Below are 13,234 nucleotides of genomic sequence, written 5' to 3' on the forward strand. Positions count from 1 at the left end.
GCTGCATGCGCAGCATAAGGTCGATTATCCCCTCTTGTGTGGGAGGGGTTTCATCTTTCTCCATCCACTCATCTAAGTAAGCAGTAAGTCGATCAAGAAACTGAAACCAGTCTCCTTTTCTTGGAGACACGCGCTCATAAACCGACTCCTTTTGTCAACTGTGAGACCGTACGCTTTGATAAGTGCAGCCTTCATTGTCTCATATGTGAGATTGTCTCCACGAATTCTGTGGAGAATATCGAGGGTAGGGCCTTCAAACAAGCTAAGAAACTAGAGCCATTTAGCTGTCTCATCCAGCTGGTACAGCTGTGCCATGTCTTCGAAATGAGCTATAAATGGCTCAATTAACTCGCCTTCTTCGTATGAAGGAAGCTTGATGTGTGGGGTTGCCAGAACATGTGCAGGGAGAGCGCTCGTGGAGCTCAGGTCGGCTGCACCAGATGTGCCTGAATCCAAGGAGTCTTCCTTGTGCTTCAGCATCTCAAGTTCATGTTTCTCACGTGCCTCGTGCTCTGCACTTTCGTGTTCTCGTTCTCTCATTGTTCTAGCTCGTATTCACGTTTTCTCTCTCGTTGTTCCCGCTCGTATTCACTTTCTCTGTCTGTCATTGTTCTCGCTCATGTTCGCGTTGTTCTTGTTCAAGTTCGCATTGTCTCACGTTCCTCACGATGTTCTCGCTCGTGTTCGCATTGTCTCACGTTCCTCGCGATGTTCTCGCTCGTGTTCGTGTTGAATTCTATGCTCCTTACGGGCATCACTGTCACGCTGTTGTTCGTAATTAAACTGTGAGAGCAGATATTCATTAATTTGTTGGGGATCGGTAAGCCCCATTTCTTTGGCTTCCTTTACATGTATATTAGTAGCCATGATGATAACTCAACTAAGGCTGAGTTGACTGAGGACTGAGTACTGACTTCTGTTTTGCAGGGAAATGCTAATAATCAAAAGTATTGAATATAGGCACAGGCTGGTGGTGACCAGTTTTACCTAGTTAAACTGATAAAGAAAATAATAAGAAAAAATGCAACTGACTGGGAGAACTATTACGTAAAATTAATAGAAATGAATCAATAACACGAGTGAGATAGTGTCTATAGACTTTAATGATAAATACCTAGGTGTGAGTGAGTCTGTATTATTTCGTTAATAACTTTAGAGCTGGGAGTTAATATCCTGGAATGAGGTTGCCAGATATCACGGGAGGATGTGATTTTATGAATTAAAAATGCTAAATATTACTTGAAGGTAAAGACAAGGAATTGACTTGTAAAAATCAAGTAGTAAGTTTTGCTTTATGCCGACTTACTTCGCCGATTCTCTAACGACAAGAATTTATAAACTTTCTCAACAGTACACAGCAGAGACTTATTACTCACGAGTGCTGTTTGTTAGTACTGCTAGCCTCTTGAGAAAGTGACTCCACCCCTGACAATCAATAACTAATGCTAATAATAATAGATAGGTTCTTGCCGGTGCTTAACTTCTGGCTGGCACAACGGATTTAAGTTTCATATAAAAGAACTGGCCTAAGTACCAGTTATGAATAATGTAAAGAGTTTGTGCAAACTAGGAGCGACAACTAAAGTAAGCTTAATGTGCAGAAATAAAACACGATTCTAATTACATTAAGCTCAAAGAAAAGAACTGTAAATTTATTAATTACATTGAAATAAATTCACATTATATGAATCTCAAAAATTAAATCAAAAGGGGAATTCACGGTCGCTAAGGGACTCATGAATTCAAATAACAAAGGAAATAAACTCATTTTTGCATTCAAAAGCTAATCAAACTTAAGCCTAGAAAAACGAACAGAAATACTGGTCAGTGGAGGGGAGCCGAACGAAAGTCTGGGTGCCTGCGTGATGAATACCAAACGCTGGTATTCGCTAAACCCGCTTCGCCAATTCACCGTCTAGGTGGAGATTCAGGAATTCGCTGTACAATGGAGTCACTCCTGTACGCTTCGCACAAATGATCCTATCCTCGATGCGACTCAAAGCTGACTGAGTTCAAACTAGGGAGGAGTAAGAGAGATGGCTGTGTTTGCCGGAAGTAGGCATGGCCTAACTTCAACGGTCAACGGAGAGAGGGTGAACGATATAGACTCACAATAAATCACTCAGTGAAAACACTAATGTCGTGCATAAGAGTGGTCACTTATGATACAGTGACAAATGTTCTGAAAACTATCCCGCTCGAAGTGAATATGAGGACGGTTGAACTGAGTGATGCCCAGTGGGAATTCCACTAGAGTTCGTGGTTTTCTCACCAAAGTACAATGTCACAAATTTATATAAATACACTCGCACGAATTCGTGACATTACACCCCATCAAAATCAAATTTTTCTTCAGAAAAATTTTGCGATATACATACATATAAATCCTAACTTAGTCACACAAGATTCACACTGTGGTGTGTGTACTATCCTGCTATAGGAGAAAATCACAGTCGCCAATGAGCAAAAAAATCTGGTATTTATGTTAATAGAAGCAAGCTTGAGGAAAGAACTCCTTCATGATGGTGAAAAATCCTGTACTCAGGTCAAACTGAGGGAAAAGTTCACTACATTCACATTAATATCTAGTTGTTATGTAGCGTGGTGTATGTAATACACGGCGTAGTTGTGACGGTTGTAGTGTAGCTATACCTATGTGTAAAATAATATGATACAAATTAATGGTAAATGAAGATGATGAGGCAGAAAAGAAGAGGCGGCAGCATGCGGTAGAGATGATCAGCTGATCTGCACGACAAAACTGCTACACCCACCAGCTGTACCTGCAAAATCAATCTAGGTGGAGGATCAAAAGCATCAGTGCGACAAACAATTTTTATTAAATTACAATTTCTCTCTCTGCCTAGCAGTCAGTACATATGCTACAAAAAGTATGCCCTACCCAAAAATTTTAAGTGACAGCCAAGGCTTTGTACATTCGAGGTCATCATTATTTTCTTATTGGATACATTATTAACCTGGAAATGTAGTCCCAGGACAGAATCTCAAAGGACCCTTATAGTTTACTGGTTAAACCTACATTATTATTAACCAGGAAACCTGGTCCCAGGACAGAATCTCAAAGGACCCTTATAGTTTACTGGTTAAACCTAACTCTACACTTACGATTAAAATTGGCAAGCTGAGAATCCCTACACAATCTTGGGCAGGTCACATTTTAACACCCAAAGTGGGTGTGAACACTCATGTGGATAATGTGCATTCTCTGGGAATCCTCTGAGAGAACCACAGCTTGAGACACCACAAGATAATTCAAACACAGCCTCGGGTTGCCCCTACGGGGTTCTCGAACTTTTCCCTTAACCTACGGTACACATTTATGTCCTGGACATAATGTGTCCCGTGGGACCAACGGGCGAGATGTCAGGTCTGCACCCACATTACCACTGCCCTCTCTTTCAACTAACTCAGAGATTATGGGTGTGGATTCAAACGGGACAGAAAGGAAATCTCCCTGATTGGTGGTATGTTGACAAACATTGCAGGAACGCACAAAGCTATCTATTTCTTGTCCCATTCCTGGCCAGAAAAAGTCAGCATGGATACGGCCTTGGGTTTTCCTTTTGCCCATGTGACCTACTGAGGCTGAACAATGACCCCATTCTAACACTGCTTGGCAAAACTTCGCAGGAACGACAAACTGCTGTCGAACCTCGCCCTGGGATGCTTGTGACTCACGGCACAGCCGTCCTTGTTTATGAAGGAACCTGGCTTGACCTCCCCGTGAATGCTTAATCATTCTACCCATTTGTTTCTTCTGCATGGCAGCAAGTGTCGGGTCAGAATGTTGTTCTTGAACAACATCTTGGCTACAAATCAGATCTTGCAGTGATGCAATGGTCACTGGGGTAACACAGTTTGGAGCGTCAGCCATGGCTCGTGTTACTGCAGACAAAGTCTGAGTAGCGTCATCTACGGTGTAACTATACTTGGCACCTGATATGCTGCCTATTATTAGGTCAAACAAAGGTTCTGGCATGACAACTGCAAGTGTCATACCAGTGTAAAATGGAGATGCCACCTGGATACGTGCCTCAGAAAACATTCTCACTGATCCATCAATAACCTGAGCTTGGATCTGTCGACCTGTGTGCTTCTCAGGCTGAACTACAGTAGACTCTGCCTGACAGACCAACCTGAGGAACCAATGTCTCTCAGGACCTTTACAGGAACGCCTCCCACAAACCCTGGCTGAACAAGGAAGGCACTGTTATCTGTGGGAGGGCCTGTGGGGGAAGCAGCCAGCCACTGATGAGGCTGCTGAATGAACGATGCAGCAAATGTAGCGCCCTGAGAACTAGATGCCTGAGGGGTCGTGCTCACCATCTGAGGAGTTGGAGCATTGACCACCTGTGATGGAGAGTTCATTGTCACTGGGGGACTAGTGAACTGTGAAGAAGTACCTGTACTGGTGGGGTTGGCATCACTATGCACTTGTTGTGGAATGAAAGCTGCATTTGCATCCTGCCTCCGATACACTAAAGTTGATTGTCCTGACTGAGGGTTACGTGGTTTGTCCTTGCTCTGCTGCTGCTTGAAATATCGGTACTGCTGCTGGTTAGGGTTCTGCTTGTCGCACCGCTTCCACTCAGGTTTCTGGGTATTTTGCCCCTGGTCCTTCTTCTGGGGTTTGTTTGGACCTTGGCCATTATTCTGAGAACGGCCTTGATCCTGAGGTTCAGTCTGAGACGGTTTCCCAGATTTGTCAGCTTTCCTGTTCCAGGTGTGTTGCTTACGAGTTTGATACCCGTATGCAGTGAAGAATGCATCGGCCTTCTCCATCATATGGTTGGCATCCCTTACCTGGCAGATCTTAAGTTGAGCCTTAAGCTCAGTAGGCCACGACTTTTCTAGCTGCATGCGCAGCATAAGGACGATTATCCCCTCTTGTGTGGGAGGGGTTTCATCTTTCTCCATCCACTCATCTAAGTAAGCAGTAAGTCAATCAAGAAACTGAAACCAGTCTCCTTTTCTTGGAAACACACCCTCATAAACCAACTCCTGGTGTCAACTGTGAGACCGTACGCTTTGATAAGTGCGGCCTTCATCGTCTCATATGTGAGATTCTCTCCACGAATTCTGTGGAGAATATCGAGGGTAGGGCCTTCAAACAAGCTAAGAAACTAGAGCCACTTAGCTGTCTCATCCAGCTGGTACAGCTGCGCCATGTCTTCGAAATGAGCTATGAATGGCTCATTTCACTTGCCTTCTTCGTATGAAGGAAGCTTGATGCGCGGGGTTGCCAGAACATGTACAGGGAGAGAGCTCGTGGAGCTCAGGTCGGCTGCACCAGATGTGCCTGAATCCAAGGAGTCTTCCTTGTGCTTCAGCATCTCAAGTTCATGTTCTCACGTGCCTCGTGCTCGGCACGTTCGTGTTCTCGTTCTCTCGTTGTTCTAGCTCGTATTCACGTTTTCTCTCTCATTGTTCTCGCTCGTATTCACGTTCTCTCTCTTTCATTGTTCTCGCTCATGTTCGCGTTGTTCTCGTTCGTGTTCACATTGTCTCACGTTCCTCGCGATGTTCTCGCTCATGTTCGCATTGTCTCACGTTCCTCGCGATGTTCTCGCTCGTGTTCGTGTTGAATTCTATGCTCCTTACGGGCATCACTGTCACGCTGTTGTTCGTAATTAAACCGTGACAGCAGATATTCTTTAATTTGTTGGGGATCGGTAAGCCCCATTTCATTGCCTTCTTTTACATATATGTTAGTAGCCATGATGATAACTAAGGCTGAGTGGACTGAGGACCGAGTACTGACTGCTATTTTGCAGAGAAATGCTAATAATAAAAAGTAATGAATTTAGGCACAGGCTGGTGGTGACCAGTTTTACCTAGTTAAACTGATAAAGAAAATAAGAAAAAAAATGCAACTGACTGGGAGAACTATTACGTAAAATTAATAGAAATGAATCAATAACACGAGTGAGATAGTGTCTATAGACTTTAATGATAAATACCTAGGTGTGAGTGAGTAAGTATTATTTCGTTAATAACTTTAGAGCTGGGAGTTAATATCCTGGAATGAGGTTGCCAGGTATCACAGGGGGATGTGTACTTATGAATTAAAAATGCTAAATGTTACTTGAAGGTAAAGACAAGGAATTGACTTGTAAAAATCAAGTAGTAAGTTTTGCTTTATGCCGACTTACTTCTCCGATTCTCTAACGACAAGAATTTATAAACTTTCTCAACAGTACACAGCAGAGACTTATTACTCACGAGTGCTGTTTGTTAGTACTGCTAGCCTCTTGAGAAAGTGACTCCACCCCTGACAATCAATAACTAATGCTAATAATAATAGATAGGTTCTTGCCGGTGCTTAACTCCTGGCTGGCACAACGGATTTGAGTTTGATATAAAAGAACTGGCCTAAGTACCAGTTATGAATAATGTAAAGAGTTTGTGCAAACTAGGAGCGACAACTAAAGTAAGCTTAATGTGCAGAAATAAAACACGATTCTAATTACATTAAGCTCAAAGAAAAGAACTGTAAATTTATTTATTACAATAAAATAAATTCACGTTATATGAATCTCAAAATGAATTCAAAAGGGGAATTCACGGTCACTAAGAGACTCATGAATTCAAATAACAAAGGAAATACACTCACTCGCTCATTCAAAAGTTAATCAAACTTAAGCCTGGAAAAACGAACAGAAATACTGGTCAATGGAGGGGAGCCAAACGAAAGTCTGGGCGCCTGCGTGATAAATACCAAACGCTGGTATTCACTAAACCTGCTTCGCCAATTCACCGTCTAGGTGGAGATTCAGGAATTCGCTGTACAATGGAGTCACTCCTCTACGCTTCGCACAAACGATCCTATCCTCGATGCGACTCAAAGCTGACTGAGTTCAAACTAGGGAGGGGTAAGAGAGATGGCTGTGTTTGCTGGAAGTAGGCGTGGCCTAACTTCAACGGTCAACGGAGAGAGGGTGAACGATATAGACTCACAATAAATCACTCAGTGAAAACACTAATGTCGTGCATACGAGTGATCACTTATGATACAGTGACAAATGTTCTGAAAACCATCCCTCTCGAAGTGAATACGAGGACGGTTGAACTGAGTGATGCCCAGTGGGAATTCCACTAGAGTTCGTGGTTTTCTCACCAAAGTACAATGTCACGAATTTATATAAATACACTCGCACGCATTCGTGACAGTAGAGTATGTCCTGAAAATTTGTTGTGTTGACTAGCCATGGCTTAAGAGCAACCACGTTTCAGCTGGACGCAAATTAATCACAAAATTAAAACCATGAGACTGTTTGCTGTTGCTGAGCTAGGACTTTTACTTTAAACTACCTATTTACACATGTTTAAGTGGTTAGTGCACAATTATCATTTTAATTTGACTGTCCACACATTTCTTATTACAGTCCTATAGTTTTTATTTTGTGCTGTACTGTTCACATTTTTGTATACAGGTATTCCAACATGTCCGGCGTGTTTTAAGAAAGGAAAATGGCCTTACAGTACACGATGGTAAATAGAGTAGAAACTTGTCAACTCCAATACGTATAAGAGTATATTGTGTTAGCTGAACCTCAATATTCACATATATCAAAGTGATTCACCAGTTGTTGTCAACTGTAAGAACTCCTTGGGTCCTTATTTTGCATAATCCATGTGTGAAGATGCCACTAATCCATAACAGAACAACCTAATAACTGAGCTCAAAATCTACCAAATTTCTGATGAATGACAACACTTTCAGTTGGACTGAATATTGCTTCTTTACATTCTTTCCTTCCTTCCTTTGTCAGCGTTGATTAGCATTAGACATCTGAAAAATAAAAAACAGCTTGAATGATGGCCCTTGTATATCTGTATATTATATCCTGGGGAAAAAACTGCATATGGCTTCCCACCAGCTAGTGCCCCCATGGAGGAGGAGGAATAAGGCATTGAGGTGGCAGAGGGGCCATCCAAGTAAATGAAAGAGAGAACATGATTAGAGATGCAGCCCTTAATGTAAATGGCGTGAATGATTAGGAGAACAGGTATATGGTTTTATGAAAGAGCGGAGAGGCGAGTTCAGATATATGTGGGTGAGTGAAACACATTTATTATTATTCAGTATCTCTGACTCAAGAAAAGTGGATACTAAATTTTTTTTTTTTTCTAGGATCATGAATCATACCAGTTATTATATATATATATATATATATTTTTTTTTTTACATGCTGAAAAGAGGGAGGCAGGCCTAAAATGGGAAACTTGGTCATATGCTCTTTAAAAACATAAAAGCCTGATAATCAAACATAGCCATAAATGCACCATCCTACCAAACTATACTATAACATGGCATGGTATTTTGACAGAAACTATCCTCTGAATAAAATCCAACGCAGCAGCCGCTCCTAAAGGATACCGAATCCCGAGACAATTGTGTGCAGCAAACATCATCCACAGTCCATTATGGAATGTCTTGATAGAATTGTTGATGACATAGCCATAAAACGTCAGCATTAATTTCTGGGGAATAAGCATAAAATCACCTGCAAACCAAAATTACATCCCATCTTGTAATAGGGGAATGGTCCTTATGGCAGGGAACTAGAAATGTGATAGAAATTATCCATCTATCTATCTATTGCCAGACGCCTCAATCCCGTTTGGGGTAGCCACAAACAAATCGCCTCCAAGTCGCCCTGTCCCCCGCCATTCCACTGCCCTGCTCCCAACTCACACACCCCTCTCTCATATACCTCTCCACCCCATCCCTCCATCTCATCCTCGGCCTCCCGCTCCCTCTTCCTCCCTCCACCTCACTCACATACACTCTCTTCGTCAGTCTTTCACCCTCCATCCTCTCCACATGGCCAAACCATCTCAGTGTGTTCCTCATAACGCTTCCTATCACATCCACATCAACACCACAACGCTCCTTTATATCCTCATTCGTCAGCCTATCTCTCCATGTGACTCCACATGCTCCTCTTAAATAACTCATTTCCACTGCTCTCACTCTTGACTTGTGTCCTTCCAACAAAGTCCAAGCTTCACTTCCGTACGTTAGAGTTGGTATCACAATACTGTCATGTAGTAACTTTTTCACGTCCATGCTCACTTCCCTGTTACTTATTACTGCTTTCAAAGAAGCAGCAACCTTTCTTCCCTGCTGTGCCCTTTCAAGCACTTCACCCTCCAAACCTCCATCCTTACTCATCACACTACCCAAGTACTTAAACGTACTCACATTTTCCAATTCCTCACCATCCAACCTTGTTGTCCATTCACTGACTTCACCTCTCTCAAAGACCATCACTTTACTCTTCCCTACATTCACCTTTAGATTCCGTTTCTTACACACTCTCTCAAACTCATCCACCAAGCCTTGCAGCTCCCCTTCGTCTTTACTCAACAACACAGTATCATCTGCAAACAACAGTACAGGGAGTTTCCAAACACTATCCTCTCTCACCAGGGCCACTCTAACATCCACTACCCTACCTTGTACCTCTTTTATTACCCCATCCAAAGACAGATTGAACAACCATGGAGACATGACACATCCCTGTTTCAAACCAACTTTCAAAGAGAAAAATTCACTTAGTTCACCATCCACACGCACTGCAGCCATCGCACCATCGTACATACTCTTCACAGCATTCAACAACTTCCCATCTACTCCATATAATCTTAACCCTTTGCACAATCCTTGACTATCCACCCTGTCACATGCTTTCTCCAAATCCATGAAAGCTGCATACAACTTCTTTCCCTTCTCTAGAAACTTTTCCACTAAAGATCTAAGAATGAATATCTGATCTACACAACCTCTTCCCTTCCTAAAGCCTCCCTGTTCTTCTCCAACTAATTTCTCTGTTCTTTCTCTAACTCTGTCAATAAGTATCCTACCATACACTTTTCCTATTATACTAAGAAGACAAAAGCCCCTATGATTACCACACACTTCTTTTTCCCCTTTTCCTTTGTACAAGGGAATAATTATACCTGACTTCCAATCCTCCGGGACTCTACCTTCCTCCCAGGCCAATCTGCACATCTTCCACATCCATTCTACTACTATCTCTCCCCCATGCTTCAGCATTTCACCACAGACTCCATCAATTCCTGGGGCTTTCCCCGATTTAACTTTCTTCATTGCTTCCACAACTTCTATCCTACTAATTTCTTCCTGTCTTCTCACCTCCCTCCTTCTCCCAGCCATTCCCCAGCCACTTATACTCGCATTACTTCCATCCTCTACGTTCAACAATTCCTTAAAGTGTTCTCTCCATCTGCTCACTTTTTCTCCCTTCTCCACTAGTAATCTACCATTTTTATCTTTCACTCCCCTGCTAACTTCACTTCCACCCTGTCTTACTCTTTTCACCTCTCTCCAGTACATTTTCTTACAGTCCCTCCATTTTACACTCAAATTCCTTCCAAATTCCTCATCCACTCTCTTCTTACTCTCTCTTACTAATCTTTTCACCTCTCTCTTTCTTTCTACATATAACTCTCTCTTCCGCCTCTCAACTTCTTCCACGCCCCTATTTCTCATCCATTCATTGTATGCTTTCTTCTTTTGTACCACAGACTGTTTCACCTCTTCAGTCCACCACGCTGTTCCTTGCATCCCCCTCCGTCTTCTCTTCCTTCCACACACCACATCACATGCTGCACATATTTCTTCTGTAAATATGCTACACACACCTTCCACGTCTCCCATCTGCTCCAATTCATATTTGCCCAATCGTTCCTCCACTTCTCTCTTGTACTCTGCCTTTTTCTCATCCTCTTGTAACCTTTCCACTCTCCTTGCAACTACTCCTTCCTCTCGTCTTTCCCTTCTTCTATTCCTCCATCTTACTTGAATTCTAATTCTGGCCACCACCAAGTAGTGGTCAGAAAGTCCACTCCCCCAACCTCTATACACTCTTGCATCCTTTACACATTTTCGCATCCTTTCATCCACACACACATAATCAATCATTGCCTTCCTTTCAATCAGTTCACCACCCACCCTTCTTTATGTTGAATACAATTATCCCTGCTTCCCCAGGGTTTTCACCAGACAAAATCTTATAATTTCTAGCAATGTTTTTAACGGACATGTTTTGAGTAAATTACATAGCCTTAAAACTCCCAAGAGAATTTGTAACATCTTGTTATTGTAGCTCACCTGTGATTAGGCCTTAAAAATAGAGAGTGGGTCATCATAATTTTAAAACAATTCAAACATGGCTCATTTTGAATGAAGTAACCGGTACAGTTGCTCAGAAAAATTAGTTCCCTTACCACGCCTGCCCAGCGACATTTTGTTTTGGTAACAGTGGATAGTGCACACACAAAAGAACGCACAAACACTTATCTGTCTGGTATTAATAGTGTTTATCAGATACCTACGTCTGTAAGAAAAGTCCATGACATATTGTACCCAAGATATATCACTGCACAACGTGTATCAGATTATGTTTTCTCTATGCACAGCAAAATTATTTATACTTTATCCATACTGTCGTCATCTTATTCCTCATTGGGAACCTGCCGCCACCACACCCCGTTTGTTTATTATTAAAGTATGGATACTGTCTGTGGTTTGTAGTCCTAATATATACAGTAGTAGAAATGTTTTTCACGAACAGATATTTACTCCATTATAGTACTGTTATTCTCCATCCCACACTGGCACTGGCTCCAACAGCAGTAGTTCGGTAAAAGAACGACGTTGCCCAGTGTGTTATTCTTCCTATGGTTGACCTTTCAGGGTACACCACACAAGATCAGATCATGCAGTGTAAATAAACACTGGCTTCTTGAGTTCGCTGTTTATATTTTCCAAAGAATTACGCTTAATGTTTGCTAACTTCACTTCACTGTTTTCACAAGTACCAGAGCTATACGATCTTCACTACCCACACTTACACTGAACTATACTCAAACTGAACTGAAACGAAACTGACTGCCCAAGGCTCCTCCACCTCCTTCAATAGCCTTCCCTACTTCTTCAGAATTCTAGTACACTCTCGAAGGGGCAACAGCTACCAACTCAGAGACATCCAAAACATCCAGAGTTTTCTTGCATTACAAAACACTAAATGCTTTAGCATACAGAGATAAAATTACATAATTTAACAATCACACGGATAAAACATTATAGAGAAAAAGAGCATAAAATTTAATGCATGACATTAAAAAATAACTCTGGTCACAGATAGCAGGCTAATTGGCAACTCTGACATGTAGTGGGAAAAATTCTAGAATCATCGGGAATACTCCAGCATTACCTAACTAGCAAATCCCACTTCTCAACACTACCCCAGTCCCAGTCCTTTGTCGTCCCGACAAAATTACATAATGTATACAAACATAACCTTTATTCCAAGCTAAATATTCAATTATACACAAAATAATCCTTCAACTTATCAGGTCTTCTCTGATACCGCTTCTGATGTCCCTGCTCCTCCACACAGTCCACTGGAAGGTCTTGATCTCTTCCTGATGCACTTCTCTTCGGAAACTGTCATTATCCTCTTGTACTGCAGCTCCTTGGTCCTCCTGAACATCCCCAGCTGCGGGAAAGCACGATTCCTCGGAGACGTCCCAGCTGTACTGTCCTGGCCCATGGTACTGCCACAGACGATTCACATGTACCACCTTTGGGTGAGACTACCCTGCTCCCCGAATCCAGTATGTTACATCTGTTAGGCAGTCCAACACAATGTAAGGCCTGTCCCACGAGCACTGCAGCTTCCGTGACTGTCCCTTCTTCTGCTGAGGATTGTATAACCAAACTTTGTCACCATCCTTGAAGCTCACCTCACTTGCATTGGCATCAAACTTGCACTTCATCATTTAACCTGAAAACTTTAGAGCTTCTCACACTTGATGATGTACTTCAGCCAACCTTTCCTGAAGATGCTTCGCATAGCTGGAGATGTCTGTAGGCAGCTCTTCACCAGGTGGTCTTCCCATTAACAAGTCAACAGGTAAGCATAAATCGTTGCCTTGCATCAGTTTTGCAGGCGTGTAGCCAGTAGACTCGTGGAATGCAGACTGATATGACATTAGCACACACGTAATTTCTGGTCCCATTCCATTTGTCCCTCCACACAGTACTTGGCCAGTTCTTGTCCCAGGGTCCAGTTGAATTTCTCCACCATCCCAATTGACTGTGGCCTTAGTGGGGTCGTCCTGGTCTTCTTGATCCCCAGTAACTTGCAGCACTCATTGAACACAGCAGACTCGAAGTTTC

The sequence above is a fragment of the Coenobita brevimanus genome, chromosome 40 (genome assembly GCF_032717465.1).
Source record: "Coenobita brevimanus isolate Jiangsu-jjx chromosome 40, ASM3271746v2, whole genome shotgun sequence".
NCBI classification, from domain to species: Eukaryota; Metazoa; Arthropoda; class Malacostraca; order Decapoda; family Coenobitidae; genus Coenobita; species Coenobita brevimanus.